The sequence below is a fragment of the Argiope bruennichi genome, chromosome 9, assembly GCF_947563725.1.
Source record: "Argiope bruennichi chromosome 9, qqArgBrue1.1, whole genome shotgun sequence".
NCBI classification, from domain to species: domain Eukaryota; kingdom Metazoa; phylum Arthropoda; class Arachnida; order Araneae; family Araneidae; genus Argiope; species Argiope bruennichi.
The window spans coordinates 95,953,741-95,973,714 of NC_079159.1; the positions used below are offsets into that span (position 1 = coordinate 95,953,741).

A 19,974-nucleotide genomic window follows, 5' to 3' on the forward strand; every position below is an offset into this window, starting at 1 on the left:
GAACTATAAAGAGTCCCAACTTCTTCAAAGTGGGGGGTGAGGTATTATATAATTTTCATGAAATTATTTGTTTTACCTGGATTACAGATCCATCTGCATTTTTAAGATTAAAATTCTCCAAGCTCGTGGCAGCAGAATAAAATCGTCTGCTTAAGTTCTCCTATGACAATTAATTAAAACACAACTGAGCTAATTGGAATCAGCTGAATTTTTGTTGTTAATAAAAGACGAACAATAATTCCAAAAAAAGCTCGGAGAATTTTAATTTCGCCCGATACTTCTTTTTTATGTGAAGTCAGATTTTCGACGTTATTGATGTATAAGATAGTTAATTTTTTTTCAATTCGACGATTTTATAATATGTATAGAGGCAAACGGATTCCTCCATATCACTATTTTTTACATTTATTAAAATTTGTTCAATGTACCTAATTACAATCTGAAATTGTTTCTTGCTTTTTCTAAACTATACATTTTTTTTTTCAAAAAAGACTTCCTGGAAAAGGAGGAATTACTTACGTACGTGTTTTGGAATAATTCTGCATTCAGGTAATGCAGAATTATTCCAAAAGGGTTCCTACAAGGGTCGAAAAAAATTTGGAATTCACTGACTTAGAGCATTCAATGCTGGTCACCATTTAATCAAATGATTTAATTCATAAACTATCCTATTACCGAACAAATGATTAAATTCGTTTGATTTATGAGTTGGTACAATGTCCATTCTATAAAAAATTTTCTCATACAGCAAACTTAATCTCTCTAGCAGCTCATGTGAAATCATCTCGATCTAGCCTTGGATCATTCTACGTATAGTAACTGCCGCCTCGAATAGTGAAACGGATATTAAAGTTAGATTCAAAATAGTCGTTAATGGGCTGTACACCAAACCTTTCAGTAAGAAATATGACGCATCAACAGATGTGCCAACATGGAGCACCATAATTTTTATACCATCCAAGAAAACTAGAATCCATTTATTTATCTGACAATTTCTAGTCCACGTACTCGTGATGTCCCCGTAAAAGTATTTATCACTTTAATAATCACTTTGAAGTTCTGACCTGCTTAATTATAACAACTCCTTCTGTACGAAGAACATCCGTCATGAAAGTGAAAGTATTTCGACCCCACATCATTACTAAGCCCATCAAAGAAGTGAAAAACAAATTATTTAATCGGAAGCTTCGCATACCGCGCTGGGAGGAATATCATTGTATTAAACCTGAATAAAACAACTACGGCAAATTGGAGCCAGAATGGATGCAAAATCATTTTCTGTTATAAGGTTCTTGAGGTTTACAAAAAACTGTCCTTCGACATCTGCCGCAAACCACACCTCCCCTCTTTCAGCTTCGAAATGAGAAATAATTCTTTTCCTCTTTGTCAGTGATTGTTTAGAATACCAAACAAATGAAATTCTAGCCTCCTATTGGAATGCTTGTGACGACCGGGTAAGACTGTCATGTATACATCATAGTCTGCCATCCCTGAAGTGAGATTTGATGAGTAAAATTATATATTTCTTCAACAATTTGATATTAGTGCATTGTATAAAAGCTTTAAGTTGACTTTTTAGGTATCCACAACTGGCTTAACATAATAAAACAAACTTAATCAGTATGACTAGATGTCAAAATCAGTATGACTAGTATAGTGTGGTGAATAGCATATAAGCAATTTAACAACTACGCTACATGAACATATGCTTTTGCATCTTGGCCATGTTACTGGACTGCGAACCACAAGGTCCCAGGTTCTATTCTCGCGCATCACAATCTTCTAAATTGATCCAAAGTCGCAGATTCACATCACAATTCCAAAGTCGTTAGACTCACTTGACACAGCAACCCAAACTCGTCACACTCACGTGATGCAGCATCAGCAACCACTCACCCACACACGCTCGCCATAACGCGTGGCGCTACTCAACTGGGTACAGGCCCGTTAGACAACAGCTAAAATTACGTCAGCACTCAACAGCCATATCGTTCGTCTCACCTCCGACTCACTGGTGGGAGAGTCTGCGGTGAATAGCATATAAGCGAATTAACAAATACACTACTTGAGCATATGCTTTTTTATCCTGGTCTGTTACTGGACTGCGAACCACAAGGTCCCAGGTTCTATCCTCGCGCATCACAATCTTCTAAAATAGCATTCAAACAGATCCGGAGCTTACAAAGGCATTTTTTTTTTTTTAAATTTCTCGTGCACCAAATTTAAAGGAACTGTTGCAATCGTCAAAAAATTCCAACACGAAATTTTGACAAATCTCCACAATTTTAGACCTCTTCGAATTCGAAAAACTCATTTTTCGCATTACGTCCGCCAATCCAACTGTCTGTCTGTGACAAAGATAACTAAAAAGCTCTTTGAGCTAAACGAATGAAATTTGGTATATTATCTTTACACCGAATTTGTAGACTTCTATCAAATTTTGAGCAAAATCTATTCATAGGAAGTCCGTCTGTCCGGCTGATCAAATATAAATTAATATGATAACTATAAAATAAAGACAGCTAGAGTGATAAAATTTAATACATAGATGTAACATCTGTATTGCAGACATATAACGAATTTTAAACCAAATCAGTCAAGTGGTTAAACGTCTGTCGGTCTGTATTTTCAGAAACATGCAAATGCTATCTCCACGTTTCAGATCTCCATGAGTTCGAAAGACACCCTTTTTGAAAATGTCCGTCTATCTGTCTGTGACAAAGACTGTCATAGACAGACAGAAAGACTGTAACTCAAAAAAGCTTTGAGCTAGATATATGAATTTTGGTATACTGTTTTTTACACCAAATTTGTAGAATTCGGTCAAATTTTGAACAAAATCCTCTGAGCAAAAGTGTGTCTATTCGGCTTTCGGCAAATAATTTAACATGATAAACTACAAAACGAAAAGAGTTAAATAGATAAAATTCGTAGCACAGATTTAATGTCTATAGTGCTGATGCTTGTTAAAGTTTGGGCAAGATATGAAAAGGGGGTGACCGTCTATCGGTTTATATTATCAGAAGCATGCAAATGCGATTGCTAAAAAATGCAATGACTTAAATATATTAAATTTGGAATCGATTTTTTTACTGCAGTTGTAGTTCTGTGTGGAATTTTGTTTTCGATCGGTCTAAAACGCGAAAAATATGTCAAAAATACATATTTTCACGATAGATTCAGTAAAAAATGATATATTAGCCAAGTTTAATTTTTAGTTTTAGTTATATTAACGTCCGTTGTAAAGCAACACTAGGGCTATTTTGGGACGGACCTCGTAATTTCGAACCGCGGTCAGATGACGAGGACGACACCTGAGCTGGCACCCCCCTCTCCACACCAGCGGGAGGACGTTTGGCATGACGGATTTAACGTATATATTAGCCAAGGTCCACAATTTTGTGCGGGGGAGATAGAGATAACACTGGTGAGTACGTAAGAACATTTCGGAAAGACAACTACTAGTGGTTTGAATTATGTGATCACAATATGCGGTTTTGAGTTACAGATTTGAATACGCAAATTTGAATTATTTGATCAATATTATAAATAAGTGTCTAATTTGGAGCGAAATCTGTAAAAGGAAATAAGCATTAAATAGAAATACATAATCGATTCTCTAGACTATACTACAAATCTACACACAAAATACGCCTTGTTGTGAAAATGGAAGTCTCTGGAAAAAAGCACTCTCATTGGCTAATAGAACAATTTGCATATCTGATAGAGGAAAAAGATAAGGTTCTAATATCCAAAAATCTTTTTCTAATTCCTTAACAGAAAGGAAGGCAAATATTTTTTCCAGAGAATTCGAATGATTTTACCAGAAAAATCTCATTCCTTATTTTCTTTTATGTGCTTTTTATACTAATGGATTCACAAACAAAGAAATAGCATTTAATGCGTATCAAAATATTGTTACATCATCAGAGACTTTCTAATCTTAGATCATCAGATATCCATGATGATGATGATGAGAATCAAAATCTGATTACGTTTCAGGAAATTCTACAGATAAATAGAAATTCCGGAAAACATAGCTTAGATTTAAAATCGATTTCACAGAAAATTGTCTTTATTATAAAAGAATGCGATGGAAATTTACTGTAAAGAGTAGCTGCTTTTTCAGTAAAATACAGCATCAGTGCAAATTCAAATTCATTCGGCAAACTAGTCAAATATTATAAAATATGAGAATCTTTGCAATAGATTCAAATATATTTAAATAAACATAAAAATTAATTAACTGAAGTGATCTCACCGGAACTTTCTGGTATACTCCTTAATAAAGGTGATATGCTCTCTATCCGGTATTTCAATTGTTGACCTTGAGCAAAATTGAGAATGTCACACAAGTGCTCAGATTTTTATTTTCGAAGTTCCACAGATGAATGTTTGGCGCTTCATGGTGCAGAAAAGAAAACTGAGCATGCATTTTGGATGTCTTTTTGCTTTCTCAGTCGAGTGAAACCCAAATTTCGAAATTGAATTGCAAATTTAGTAATAAAATCAATGATCAATTTCATTTGTCTAAATCGCTGTGTTTTTGAACTTTGACGGTTACATTCGTTCGAACGGTCCATTTTTTTTACTGATTTGATTCAAAATTTGATCAACACTTTATATGCCAAGATAATGTACCTAATTTTAGTTCTCGAGCTTTTTATGTAATTATCTTGTTGATTTGTACTCAGATAGGCAGACAAACGAATGAATTTCATTCAAAATTTACTAGAAATCTAGAAATTCGGTAAAAAAATTACGTACTAAATTTTACCAGTTCAGCTCAAAGCGTTTTAGGTTAAGCGTGTTCATAAGTGCGCTTATTGGCAAAGCAATAGACATATTTTTCAAAAACGTGTTTTTCGAATTCAGAGAGTTTGAAACGGAAGATTTATCAGAAACTGAATGATGCTTTTTTTTGGCGACTACAGCACTTCCTAGATGAGAATGTTGCTAGTGGTAGTAGTCTCCCTAAAACTTTCTTGCACTCTCTCCAATAAAGGTCCTACCCCTCCTCTCTCCGAATAAAATTCCGAATCATGAGAAACGCCATGAATGTTTTTTATGACAGAATACTTTCCAAACAACATTCACTAAATAAAAATCTTTAACAATTTTAATGAATATCTCGTACGAATATGTATTTTGGACATTTTTTTCATTAAAATTTGACTTGAACTACAATTTTAGTTACAGCATACAGAATTTCATTGATTTAAGTCATTGAGTTTATGAATTATTTATTGCGTGTATATGCATTCGAAAGTACAGACGAACAGATGGTTAAACAAAAGTTTAACGAATTTGATAAGTACCTATATTTTAAATGTTAAACCTGTATACCAAATTTTATTAATCTAGTTCTTTGCGTTTTGTTGTTATCGAGATCATTTATATTCGAACAACCACCCAGGCAGATGTCCTGTGAAAGGATTTCGCTCAAAATTTGTGAGAAATCTACAAATTTTAAGTAAAAATGATATACAAATTTAATCTCAAGTCCATATATCAAATTTTCATATTGCTCAAAGCATTTTTGAATTATCTTATTCGCTAAAGTGCCAAAATAGAGCCTTTGTAATTCTGAGAGCTCTGAAACTTTGTTTTTTAGTTTAGTTTAGTTGTATTAACGTCCCATTTTACAGCAACACCAGGGCTATTTAGGGAAGTACCTCATAATTTTGAACCGCGGTCGGATGACGAGAACGACACCTGAGCTGACACCCCATTCTCCACACCAGTGGGAGGAAGTTTGGGACGGACGGATTTAACGTGCACCAGACCCGCATACACGACGGTTCTTCGGCGGAATCGGGTCACGAACCTGAAACCCTCCGGTTCTGCAACCGAGACCTTACCAGCAAGCCACCGCGTCCCTGTTTGAAATTTGGAGATTCGTCTAAAATTTCGAATTCGAATTTTTTGACGATTACAGTATTCCCTCTTTATTGTACTTTTATTAGTACTCTAAAATTTAATAATAATAATAATGATCTGGAGCTTGAAGGGAACGTAGTAGAAGCATAAGGTGTGAATAAAAATACTCTACATTATGGGTTCTCCATTTTTTAAAAATTTTGTACTTACATGCATAAGAACAATATTCCGCAAATTTATGACCATGAATTTAAGATGCAAATTTACGCGGATAGGATTGAGGTAAAGGAAAAGGCAAAGTAGAATCGACGCATTTGGCCAAACCACTTTGCAGGCATAGTAAGCAAATCAGAATGTTTTATGGTCATTGTTAAGTATATTTGAAAGTATTACTTTTATTTGGTTTGATAAGATATAGATAATAAAGTTGGTTAATGTTACTAAATTATCATCACTATTAACAATATTCCGCAAATTTATGACCATGAATTTAAGATGCAAATTTACGCGGATAGGATTAAGGTAAAGGAAAAGGCAAAGTAGAATGGACAAACCACTTTGCAGGCATAGTAAGCAAATCAGAATGTTTTATGGTCATTGTTAAGTATATTTGAAAGTATTACTTTTATTTGGTTTGATAAGATATAGATAATAAAGTTGGTTAATGTTACTAAATTATCATCACTATTAACAATATTCCGCAAATTTATGACCATGAATTTAAGATGCAAATTTACGCGGATAGGATTAAGGTAAAGGAAAAGGCAAAGTAGAATGGACAAACCACTTTACAGGCATAGTAAGCAAATCAGAATGTTTTATGGTCATTGTTAAGTATATTTGAAAGTATTACTTTTATTTGGTTTGATAAGATATAGATAATAAAGTTGGTTAATGTTACTAAATTATCATCACTATTAACAATATTCCGCAAATTTATGACCATGAATTTAAGATGCAAATTTACGCGGATAGGATTAAGGTAAAGGAAAAGGCAAAGTAGAATGGACAAACCACTTTGCAGGCATAGTAAGCAAATCAGAATGTTTTATGGTCATTGTTAAGTATATTTGAAAGTATTACTTTTATTTGGTTTGATAAGATATAGATAATAAAGTTGGTTAATGTTACTAAATTATCATCACTATTAACAATATTCCGCAAATTTATGACCATGAATTTAAGATGCAAATTTACGCGGATAGGATTAAGGTAAAGGAAAAGGCAAAGTAGAATGGACAAACCACTTTGCAGGCATAGTAAGCAAATCAGAATATTTTATGGTCATTGTTAAGTATATTTGAAAGTATTACTTTTATTTGGTTTGATAAGATATAGATAATAAAGTTGGTTAATGTTACTAAATTATCATCACTATTAACAATGTAAGTGAAACGCTGGTCGCCGAAGGTGACTTGCATCTTCTAAAGTTGCTTTAATTGTGCTTTTAGACAATGAAAAAAGAAATTCTAAACACTTATAAAACAAATGCATTTGACTCGATTTGAAAGCAGTGGTGAAAAGGGTTTTCAGAACTGGAAAGTCAAGACATTTGAAACCCGATTCCAAAATCAAATCCACAATGTATGTGAACCTAGTACAAGCTAAATTCGTTAGGACCAATTATTCTCTCATTGGTGTAGTGTGACAATTTGGAGGGCTATACCGTCTCAGGTGACAAAATTCCCGAAATATATCCCAAAATATTCTTTGTATTTATTGCTTTAAAACTGCATATTTATTTAAGAATTCAAATCAATCGTTTTTTAAATTGCTGCCACTATTAGCCTTTAAATTTTTTTGCCCTCTTTGAAAGACGCTTTGCCTTCGTCAAATAAGATGGCACTTCTCATATCAGAAATATGTTGTGTCACAGAAACAGTTAAGAATCCGTAAATTTATTACAATCCATTTTGGTGTTCATAGATTATGTGTAAATTTTGTATTGAACTAATTTCAGCTCTTAAATTTCAGTGGCGTTAGTTAGATATTCGTATGACGCACAAACACGGCAATTAAGGGGTTGATTAAAAACTAAATATTTCAGGTAGCTAAATTTCATATTCTTATCACATTTTTTGAAATGTTGAATGGCAACAACAACAAGGAAAATAATTATCAAAATTAAGCCAGATACTTTTTATTCTTTGAATACTGATAGCTATTTGAGCATTTTCATGCCATTCTTAATTTGAAATGGATTCTGCTGCTTTTTGGTAGACTCACTGTGGGAATATTTAACCTTTGATATAAATTCAACACCGCTTATTATTTTTACTTTCTGGTATACTTAGTATAGAGAAAGAATAGTAATTGTCAAAAAATATTCAAGCTCTAGATTCAGACGAATCTCCACATTTTAGACCTCACTGGGTTCAAAAAACACATTTCTGGAAAATGTCTGTGACAAAGATAACTCACAAACGCTCTGAGCTAGACGGTTGAAATTTGGTATACGGTCTTTGTATTAAATTTGCAGATTTCTATCAAATTTCGCTAAACACCTGTTGTAAATGTGAGTATTATGTACATTAAATACGAAGTTGCAAGTCAAACGTTCTCTTGCTGATGTGATGTGGAAGTTTGAAAAAAAAGGATTCGCCCTCATCATCTGACTGCTGCTCAAAATTACCAGGTTCATCCATAAAATTCTTGCATTGTTTCAAAAAAGGAATGTTCGTGTAACCAAACTAAACTTAATTAATTATATAGTTGACATTTTAAAACATTTCAAAATGATCATCAATTCATTTAAATAATCCAAAATGATTGAATCAAAAGTTACTTTAAAACATTTCAATCATAATTTATAGAGCATATCTAGAAACTGTTCAGATATCAAAATATCTATGATTATGTTAGAATATTTATAGATATTTTGATACCTGGAATTATAAAGATAACGATTAAGATTGTTAAAAGTATATCCGAATATTTATGGATTTCAATTTTATCAATGTATTTAATCATCTATGATTGTATCTTTATGGATCAAACTTTGCATTAAAACAAAATAAAGTCCAAAGTTTGCTTTGTAAACAACTAATCATGTGTTATTTTTCATATATAAACCAATTAATTAATCGACCTATTTGAAAAGAAAATTAATTCTTAAATCTGTCCTGATAATATTATTCAAAAGTTAAATGTAAAGTCAAAACCTTGTACTTTGGATCCTCAATAAATTCAAGAAAGTCGTTAAGAATGGTTTTTCAATAGAATATCAAATTCGTATGTTGTTCTAGCTGTACAAATTCGAACCATTTAATGATCGGCTGGCACTTATTAAAGTTATACTGTTTACAATATACTCATATATTGTATGTCGTGAAACTGCAAAAATTCAAGAAAGTCAAAATCAAAAGATTTCAACGATATTTAACTGAAATTTTTTTTATTAGTCTCTCTTATATTATAATCAATATAGTAAAATCAAATATTTAATCTAATTATTGCAAACTCCTCAGTGTGTAGGCAAATCAAATGAAGCATTGAGATATTCCAAACTTATTATATCTTTATAGAACATATTTACACAGAACATAAAATTCACAATAGTTAATAAAAGCAGCGTTGTTATAATATACTAATTACCCGCCTTTGACGACCAGCAGTTCGCACACCTTATTAAAAACATTAATTTAGTAATGTCAATTAATTTTGAAGAAAACCATTTAAACACACCAAATGAAAATACTATGTTAAATTATACTTGTATAGTAAATATAGAGAATTCTGATTGATTAACTACGTAAGTATAGTGCTAAAATTATTTGGCCAGAAAAATTGGCGAAATTGGACTAATTGCTGAGATTCATAGTTCTGTCAATATTTTATAATAGAAGTATCTACGGTCAATAATACAAGAAAAAAATACCGCATGTTCAAGTTTAAAATTCCGAAATATACCTGTCAAAAAAATTGGAACACAAAAGATTTCAGTGCACTCAAATGGCAAAACGTACTTTCTACAAACAATTGAAAATGTAACAAAATATGAATTAAAAGAAGGAAAGATTCAACAGAAAAAAAATATTCCTGTACCAGGAGTAACATTACGATGTCACACACAAAAGCAAAATGTGATATAAAATTAGGCAATTAATCAATTAAATGCAAATAATCCAAAAATAAAAATAAAAGTTTACGCACTGTAGTTTTATAAACATATCTTTATAACCCATATGTAAGGGCTTGATCAAAATATGAAGTCCAAACAGTTTCGTTTATGTGTAAATTCTGCAAAAGAATCAGACAAATTACTATCTAAATTCACGGCGGAAAAAATATATATTTATAAAAATCCATCACTTTTATGAACTATTAATCATGCGTCAAAAATCGTTTGCCTTTTGGATAATTAATAAATTCAAAGACAATATTGAAAATCGTTTGCTTTTTGGATTATTTATAAATTCAAAGATAATATTAAAAATCGTTTGCTTTTTGAATAATTAAAAAATTCAAACGCAATATTAAAAATCGTTTGCCCTTATTATAATTAATAAATCATTCCCTCATTATAATTAAAATCGTTTCCTTTTGGATCATTAATAAATTTAAAGATAATATTAAAAATCGTTTGCGGTGTGGATCATTAATGTCTTCAACGGCAACATTAAAAATCGTTTGTCACTCATAGTAGTTATTAGTCCAAAGAGTCTGATCATAAACCCACACTGACCATCTATTGATGAACGGCGAGTGAAATCAATTGCCCACAATGGAACAGAGGAATTGTGGAAAGAAGCCCTTTGTTTGAAAGAGGCTAAACACGTGTTTCATCGAAGGAAGAATTGGAACGGAACTCATACTTACTGGAACACGAATTTCTGCTGCTTCTTCTCACGTGCTGTGGTCGTCATATCTCGTTGGAAGTGTCTTGTTATAGTGAAAATATTTCCTGGCCAAGAGAGAAAACAGGAAAACAGCGCAAAATCATCATTCGCTACTGACCAACTGACTTACGCATTCGACTGGACAAACCGCTAATAAAAAGAATGGAAGAGAGAGAGTTGTTGAAAGGGTTGCAGAAGGATTGATGTCGCGAATCTGATGGTTGGCCAAGTTGGCGAGTTTATCGGTAAGATTACTTGGAGCATTTTTTTTTAATGGTGTCAAGTTAAAGGCTGTTTATTGTTAATAGCGGTTGGGAATCAAAATATTATCTTCAACGACAGGACAGGTTCGAAAAGTTATAAGAGTGCGATTATAAAATGTATAGGTATGCTAATTAATTGATACAATTTCTTCAATAAAAATCTTATTTCTGTTATTAAAGAAAAAAATTTTAATGTATTTATCTTATAATAATTAAAAATCCTCAAAATATTCCTTTCTTGATTTTTTTTTCTTTGCTTTTTTGACTAATTGGAATTTTTATATTTATTTTATTTATATTTATATTTATTTTATATTGAATTATTATTACTTTATATTTAATTAATATTAAGAAAATAATTTTTTGAAGTAAGATTTTATTTTTAATTTATCGTGTGTAAAAATGCATATATATTGAAACCGTCAAAAAAATTCGTCTTCAGAAATTTCACAATTTTCTCACTGTAGATGTTCTGAGCCCAAAAATGTATTTATGGAATTATGCATGTATGTCTGTTTGATTGTTACGACGTAGGCACTTTAAAGTGATAACCCAAATCCTTTCACGAAAAGAAGCACTTTACCTGAAAACACATTTTGCTTTTTTTCACTGCGCTAGAAAACAACACAAGAAAGGATTCTAAAAATGAATTTTATCACATACTTTCATAAATTTGTAAAACTTTTAATAACTATACAACAAGATCGAAGCCTTCTGAGTGCTTTTAAATATACAAAGCTTGAATAGAACTCAGTTTTCAACGTTATAACCTAAAGAAAATGAGGTGCGGTTTTACTTACAAGCGTTGGAAGCTCACGCCTCGTGCCTTGATATACTTCAGAGGGCGAGACTCAAAATCTATCTGGCCCACTTTGTATTACAGTGACGAATTTATGATAAGAATAGGATGAGAGGGCCTCAAAGTTTTATGTATATAACCATATACTGTCGAAATTTGGCGCTGCGAAAATGTATTAGTCGGATTGGACAGTTTCAGAAGTCCAAAGTGCTCTTTAATTTCTATTTAGATTTACGTAAAATATATACAAAAGAGAAGAATTTAAATGTCTTAAATATAATATAAAAGGATCTTATTTGTTTAGAGAGCAATGACGTACAGAATTTATATCCATTAAAACAGGGATAAAGGGTCCATTAAAAAGTTTTATCCGATCCGTCACAGATTTTAAAATAATAATACCCAAGGTGATTATAAAATCAATCGACAAACTTTAGGGGTATCTCAAATATACAGAAATTAATCATTTTTTCAATAAACCATGTAAGCACAAAGGGGGACCGGAAGGAACTCTTTATTTGTTGAACTAATTAAAAGAAAATGATAAAAAAAGATAAAATGCATAACGTAGTCATAAGAGAATGCAATGCAATGATGTAGCACAATAATAGAGCTACAATCTTGTAAAAAAATAGCAGCATTGTATGCCATAATCAGCGCGAGAGATGCAATTACATGTAAGGTACGGTATCAGTAGCAAACTGTTGGTAGTCAGTAGCAAACTAAAACCAGTCATTCCAAGCGAAAATAGTCAGTAAAAAACCAAAATTAAGTGTTCAAAGATCTTGTGGTCTGAAGCAATACGTGCTTTGCATTTTGTTATTTAAGTAATTATGTTGTTAAGCAATTATAAACTTAATATATTAAACCTGTGTGGTACTATTTCATGTATTCTGTTCTTTTGCTTAATTCATTGACAAATAGCTTCTATAGCAATTGTAGTTTACGTTTCCGACTATATGTTCTATTAATGACTAAAAATGACTTGATTCTTGCCTGTCATACTTATTATGCATACTTTCTTAAGCTGCGTTCCGAAGGCCTGTTGCCTTTACGGATATGGCCGTAAATCTGCCAACTGATCATTGTAGGACACCCCCACCTGTGGATGTCGGTCGGGAGCTTCCCACAAATTGTCAATAAAATGAACAAACATCAAGTGCCCTGGAAAAGCACAAGACAGAAAAAAGAGGGGAAAATGCGGCAATCTCAAGGTACGCGCAGGTTGTCGGTAAAAGGTTTTAAGAGTGCATGGAACGTGATTTATTCGAAATGGAAGAAACCCCATTAAAAATTCGATTTATTATTTTTTTAAATGTGTATGAAAGAGAAGAAGAGAATTTTTAAACCAAAAGTCGCCCTAAAGATTCATTTCTACTTTTGAATAATTCTAATAAACAATATATGGTAAATAATTAATTAGAAAAAAAATTGGCAGAAGATATAATAACAATAATAATTTTTAAATTATTATAATTGAATATAATAATTTTAAAAATAATAAATTCAATAATCAAATAATAAGCTCCATTTTAAATACAATCACATAAAAAAAAGCTTCAAAATAAACAGTGCAATTTACAAATAACGTATTCAAATCTTCTTAAACCAACTGGTGTGGTCTGCCTAAAACTTTATCACATATTGTCTAATATAGAACTTATCTATTTCACTCCACATAAAAATGTGAATCTTGAACAAAGATGTGAACATCAGATTTTTTATTTTTAAAGTCTTGCACGTGACAGTTGTATGCTTTGTAGTAGTAAAGGAAGTAAGTATTTGTGTTTATTGTTAACTTCATACCACTGACGAACAATCTCTCTCTCTATATAAAACACTAACATATGTGGCACAGACATCACGCTTATTACTTATTGTACAGTGAAATACGCTGCCCTTAGTCAATACTTTGCTAATGAATGGAGCTGTAAAATATTGTTAGAAATGCTCTGGTGTGAACTTGCCTTGTCACCAAAAACTCCGTTTAGCCTAGGAAGGAAGATGTAAAAGAAATAAAGAAATAGATGTTTAAAAGAAAGTTTAATCCAACATAAAAATACGGTTAACCATCGCCAGATGGGTAATCGCTATAACTTATCTATAGAAATTGATGACCATATCTTCCAAAATTATTATTTCATAAAATGATTCTTGTATTATTTTAAAAACCAAAAAATTCTTTTTTTTAATAATGTCAATTTTATTTCTGCATATTTTTTCTTTTGATTAAGTAATATTTTTAAAGGCACAATCTGAAATTATGATAAATTGATGAGGTGAAAAAATTTTCCCGGCTGATGCTGCGATAAAATAAAACAAGATAAAATTTTTTTAAATGAATTAAATATTCATGGCTTAATAGCCGATAAAGTCAATAATCTAGTCGAGCAAGTTGATCGCAAAACATAGTTAGTAGTTAAAAAGAGCTTATTAGGCTTGAGTACTTCGGCGATTTTTTTTAATGATTAATCATTGGATCTAATCATATTACACAAATACCAGAAAATAGAATGCTTATTTTGGATGTCTTTTTTTACGAAAAATTAGAACTAAATACAAACTGCATTATAGGTGCAGTCATAGAATCGCATGCCATATTTCCTTTATTTAAAGCATTACGGGGTTTTTTTTAATTATTGTATTTACAGTAAACAAACGTACAGACGACACGTAATAAACACCTTGACAAATATGATTCAAAATTTAATATGGATAGACTTTTCAGATACTAACCAAATGTCATCTTTTTATCTTTTGAGTTTTATAGTTATTGTGTTCCACCCGACAGACGATTTTTTCCAAGACAGAGTTCTGAAGAGTGTTCGTTTACAAGAAAGTAAAAAAGAAAAATTGAATGTTTTGATTGAAATTGTACTATTTCTTTTCTATTAATTATTTTATTGCTTTTTAAATTAAATTATTTATATAATCATCAAATGATTTAAAGGCTTTATAAACTTTTTCGTATATTTTTATTAGGGTTCAAATTATTGATGTATGTAATTAACAAAAATAATTCAGATGAAAAAAAAACAGTTCTTTTTACAATTTTTTGTTTTGATTTCGAATTAAAAAAGATAAATTCGAGTGACAGACAATATTTTAGCATTATATCAGTAAGAAACTTAATGAAACAAACAAACAAACAAAAAGAATTATAGTCAAATTTGAATGAACTCAGATCTACGATAGCATTATTATTATTTTCTTCAGCTCAAATTCTTGCTTTATTGAATTTTTTGAACTATTAGATGTTTGTTATTGAACTATTAGATGTTGAGTATATGTATATATATGTAATGATATTTTAAACTCTAATTTCAATTCTAATTAATTTCCAAAGTTTTGTCTTAATTTAGTCTATATCAAAGTCATTCTAAAATATTATCCTATTTCCTGATCCCATTCCACTTTTTCTATTTAATTAATTCAACATGAGTTCTAAAAAATTACTAAGTCGACTAAAAGCCGACAAGTTCTCACACTCCGAGTGAAGGGATTAAAAATAGCTGATCTAAACAAATTCTTCTAAGAAATCCCTACAGTTCCCTCACCTTATTCGACGCGTGTAGAAAAATCCCGATGAAAATCTCATGGTATATAAGACCAGGGATAATTATTTTCCTTCTCTTTTACCTTCTTCTGCTTTTGTGCCCCGCTGTGAACGGACGTGCCTTGTCCGTGCAGCTTATACCTCCTGGGATGGAAATAAAACGAAGTTATAAATTCAAAGTGTCTATTCTATCTTCGAAATTGCCTTCTGCTGTCAAAAAATTATGCTATCCCTGATTTCTTTTATTGCTTATATTTATAATCAAGTCTCCTGTTTTTTTATCATTTGCTATTGTATGCACTTATGTTGATTTGTAGCCAAGATTCATATTTGTGGCCTGTATGTATTTGAATAAAATTTCAGTGTGAGATGAAACTTTTTTCCCATCCAATCCAGGGCCGTGGTGGCATGTTAATAACGCCTCGTCTTCGGAAGCGGGGGTTCCAGGTTCGATACCAGATTCTACCTAAGAATCGCTGTGTTCGTGGGCGTGGTACACGTTAAATCTGTAGGAGCCAAATGTTCTTTCGTTGGTACGGTGCGAAGTTTACCAGCTAAGGTGTTATCTTCGTCATCTAACCGGGGTTCGAAATTGCGAGGACCGCCCCGAACTAGCCTTAGTGTTACTTTAAGAACGGGGTGTTAATATAACAAATCTAAACTAACTGCATTGTAATATTTCACCAGAATGGCAAAACTTACTTTTCGCAACCAAGATTGACCATTCTCAAAAACAAAAAATTTTCCCCTTTTGTTAATAAAGGATTGGTCAGAAGATGGTCAAAGTCGTTTCCCATACTTCGTCTTTATCAATGAATCAAGTACTTTACTAAGTACGTTAAGTTAAGAAAAATAGAGCCACCATTCAGTTTTGTTTAATTTGTCCAATAGTACATGGACATCGTATGGAAGTACCAACATGACTTCAGGTATCCTCATTTTCCTGAAATGTTTCAAAATTGCAAAGATCATTTCAATTAACCTTCTTATTTCTTCAAGGTGGAAAGATAACCAACAATCAAATCTATTCTGCAATACAAAGCAAAAAATGAAATCGTTTCATGTAAAAAAAAAAGGAACCGATCATTTAATTCTTTGATTTCTTCCCTAACATTCTCTTTTGTTTCCTGATTGCAACCTGTTTATCACAAACTCAAATCCATCACACAAGAAAAAGAAATAAGCACGTCCAAAACGATGGTGTGACGAAACAAGATACATTTTAAGCGAGCTTAATATTTAACACGGAGTCAATTGATTTTTACTGACCCACGGATTCAATCCTTTCGCAGAAGGACAGTCATAAGGAAAAATCGCGGATTGCGTGAAATGCTTTGAGTAGGGCTGTCGCAAAAATTGAAAGGATATTTCTTTCTCTTTTCAATATTATTTATTTACCGGACATTTTAGCGAAATGAGCCGGCTTGTTTGTTTTCCAATTAAATTCAATGAAGTTTTCCGGGAAGTGGACACTTGATGTGAAACACTTCCTTTTAGCAGCGTTTCTTTGAACAGAGGACTTTTAAATATGCATAAATTTGCCTTGGTTTCAACTTTCAGAGTTTCCTTAACCGGGGAGAGGACAAGGTCTTGCTGTGAGAGATGACACCTGTAAATGAGATAGGGTAAATTTTTATTTTCTCGTTTACGAAGTGTAGAAAAATTATTGTGATATGAAAAAATTTGAACTCGGGATTTTGATGAATTTCAATATTTTAGACCTTCCTGATTTCGAAAAACACATTTCTGGAAAATTTCTGTCTGTCTGTGACAAAGATAATCCAATAATGCTTTGAGCTAGATGGATGAAATTTGGTATTACATTACACTAAATTTGTATTTTTTTTTATCAAATTTCAAGCAAAATGTATTTAGAGGAAGTTTGTCTGTCTGGCTATTCGAATATAAGTTAACATTATAACTATTATACAAAATGAAGAAAGCTAGATGAATGAAATTCGGTAGCCAGATTTAACATCTGCAGTGTAAGTCAACCATCTAACTCTCCGACCCGCCACGAAGGCACACGGATTTAAACCATTAAACTGAATGACCGGACCGCTGCAACAGCAACATTGGCGGGAACTGTGGTTGAGTCCTAAGGGACATCACCGGCCACGGTACAACCATCTCCGAAGGAAGTACGTCCCGTCATCGATGGGAGGAGTCAGATCCCCCACCTATTAGTGTACCCTCCAGGGTGGCGAGATCCAACCACCATGCCGGAAGCATCTCATCCTCATTTCGATGTGCCCTCCGGGGGTTACATCTATAGTGTAGATACCTTTCAAATTTTGAGCTAAACCCAAAGTCTGTCTCTCCGTACTTTTAGAAACATGTAAACGTGATAGCTCAAAAACGCTAACACTTAAATATATGAAATTTGGTACGTGTATTTAGGCCTGAGGTGTATTTGTGCCTTAAATTCTGATTTCAGTCGGTTGGGACGAGTCTAAAACACAAATTCAGTTTCCAGATACTATTAACGGAACGCCAGGGATCAGTCTCTTAAAAATTTGCCAAGGATCACATGAGAGATTCGTAAAAATGCTAAATTCACGCCAGATGTTAATATTTTGTAATTATTATAGGTCAATTCCATTCAAGGCCTTATTTGGGATAACACCTTTAATAGAAAGCGTGCGAGAAAGTTTTGGGAAGACTACTCCTGCTGGTTTTAAATGAAAATATCCTTGGAATTTTAACTCTTATAATTATATTAATTATATTGAGCTCTTATAAAAGCCATGTTATTTGTTTTTTTCCTGAGCGTTCTTTACTCCTTTTTTTTTTTTACTTTTTTTATGCACGAAATATACAAATATAAATTATTTTTTAACTATGCCTTCTTTCCTATCTGTTTGTAAAAATGATAATTCAGAAAGGATGAAATTTGCGACATTATCTTTACATAAAATTTATAGATTTCTGTCAAACTCTGAACGAAACCCATTCTGAGGAAGTTTGTCTGCACGGCTGCACGAATATAAATTAATATGATGACTAAAAAAACGCAGGGAGCTAAATTAATAATATTTAGTACAGAGATTTAACATCTAAAGAGCATATAGTTTGGAACAAAAACCTCAAGGGATTGACCATCTGTACTTTCACAAGCATATAAATGCGATAACTCAAAGATACAGTGACTTAAATATAGCTAATTATGAAATTTTATGACTGCAATTGTACTTCTGTGTCCAATTTTGGCTTCAATCAGTCGAAATATGACGTCCAAAATACATATTCCGTTTTTCTGGTAATTTTTTAACTAAGCGCATCCTATTTATTAATCGCTAAAGATAATAAATGCACTCTAATAGGTACTTTCGTATTATTTGCAAGTGATATATAGTTAATAATACACAAGTGCATTTATTAGAAAATATGGGATAAAATTTCGGAAAGACCACTTCAGCTGGTTTTGTATATTTCCAAAACACGATACATTTTGCTTTTGGTTTCTTAGAAACGAATCGAGTACACATTTTGCAGCTTTTACCATTAATTGACTGGGTTCAAAATTTGATACGTAACCTTGTATCAAGTTTCATTTTTTTTTTTTTTTTGTTAAATTTTCTAAGTTCTCTCATCGATTTCCATATGAATACACATCCTCAGAAGCAGCCGACAGATTAATCCAAAATTATATACATAGATATTATATATATATATATCATCAATTTTAGGCTGGAGATAATATATATTAAGAGATATCTATATAATTTCCAATTTACTTAAACACATTTACCTGTTCAGATGTAGGCCGCGGTGAACTGGTGGTAAGGTCTCGGCTTGTGAGCCGTAGGGTTTCAGGTTCGAGACCCGATTCCACCGAAGAACCGTCGTGTAAGGGGGGTATGTTGCACGTTAAATCCGACGTGCCAAACGTCCTCCCGCGGGTGTGGCGTGGAGAGGGGGGTACCCGCTCAGGTGCCGTCCTCCTCATCTGACCGCGGTACAAAATTACGAGGTCCGTCCCTATATAGCCCTAGTGTTGCTTTACAACGTAACGTTAATATAACTAAAGAAACTAAAACCTGTTCGGATGTACAAAATGTGATGGACAGTCAACCTATTGACGAATATAATACAAAATTTGATGAAGATTTACAATTCCTGTACTTTACTATTACTGTACTTTCTCGTATACTACGTATACGAGAAAGTACAGTAATAGTAAAAAATTCGAACTTGAGATTTTGGAGAATCTTCACGTTTTATAACTCCCTGAGTTCTAAAAACACATTTTTGGGAAATGCTCGCTTGTGTGTCTATCTGTCATGTTGATTCAAAAACAGTTTGAGCAAGAATAATGAAATTTGTATATGGTCTTTATGTCTAAATCCGTTCAGAGGAAGTCTATCTGACCGACGGTTTGAATATAATTCAACACGATAACCACAAAATGAAAAGAGATAGATAAATAATATTCAAATGGATATTCGGTAAAACTAATGAACGCGGTGCAATTTTCCGTCAATCTCTGCCAAATCGCGCCACAAGAGAAAACTCGCCAAATATTAATAAAAAGAATTCTGTTCGATACCGTATTTGGCAATTAATCTTTTTTCAGAAATTCCAGTTTAATCTTTAGTTTTGCAGGATATTTTTTGTTCAATTGCATTTGCCACTTTG

At 32.3% G+C, this 19,974-nt stretch overlaps 1 protein-coding gene across 1 annotated transcript in view; it reads right to left on the reverse strand.

Moving 5' to 3' along the window:
- LOC129983619 (ets DNA-binding protein pokkuri-like) overlaps window positions 1–10,882 on the reverse strand; it is an 85,957-nt gene extending 75,075 nt beyond the window's left edge. Inside the window, exon 1 of the mRNA XM_056093152.1 lies at window positions 10,699–10,882. The gene's annotated coding sequence lies outside the window, so the exon portion shown is untranslated. The remainder of the gene's footprint in view (window positions 1–10,698) is intronic.
- Window positions 10,883–19,974: the final 9,092 nt, after the last annotated feature.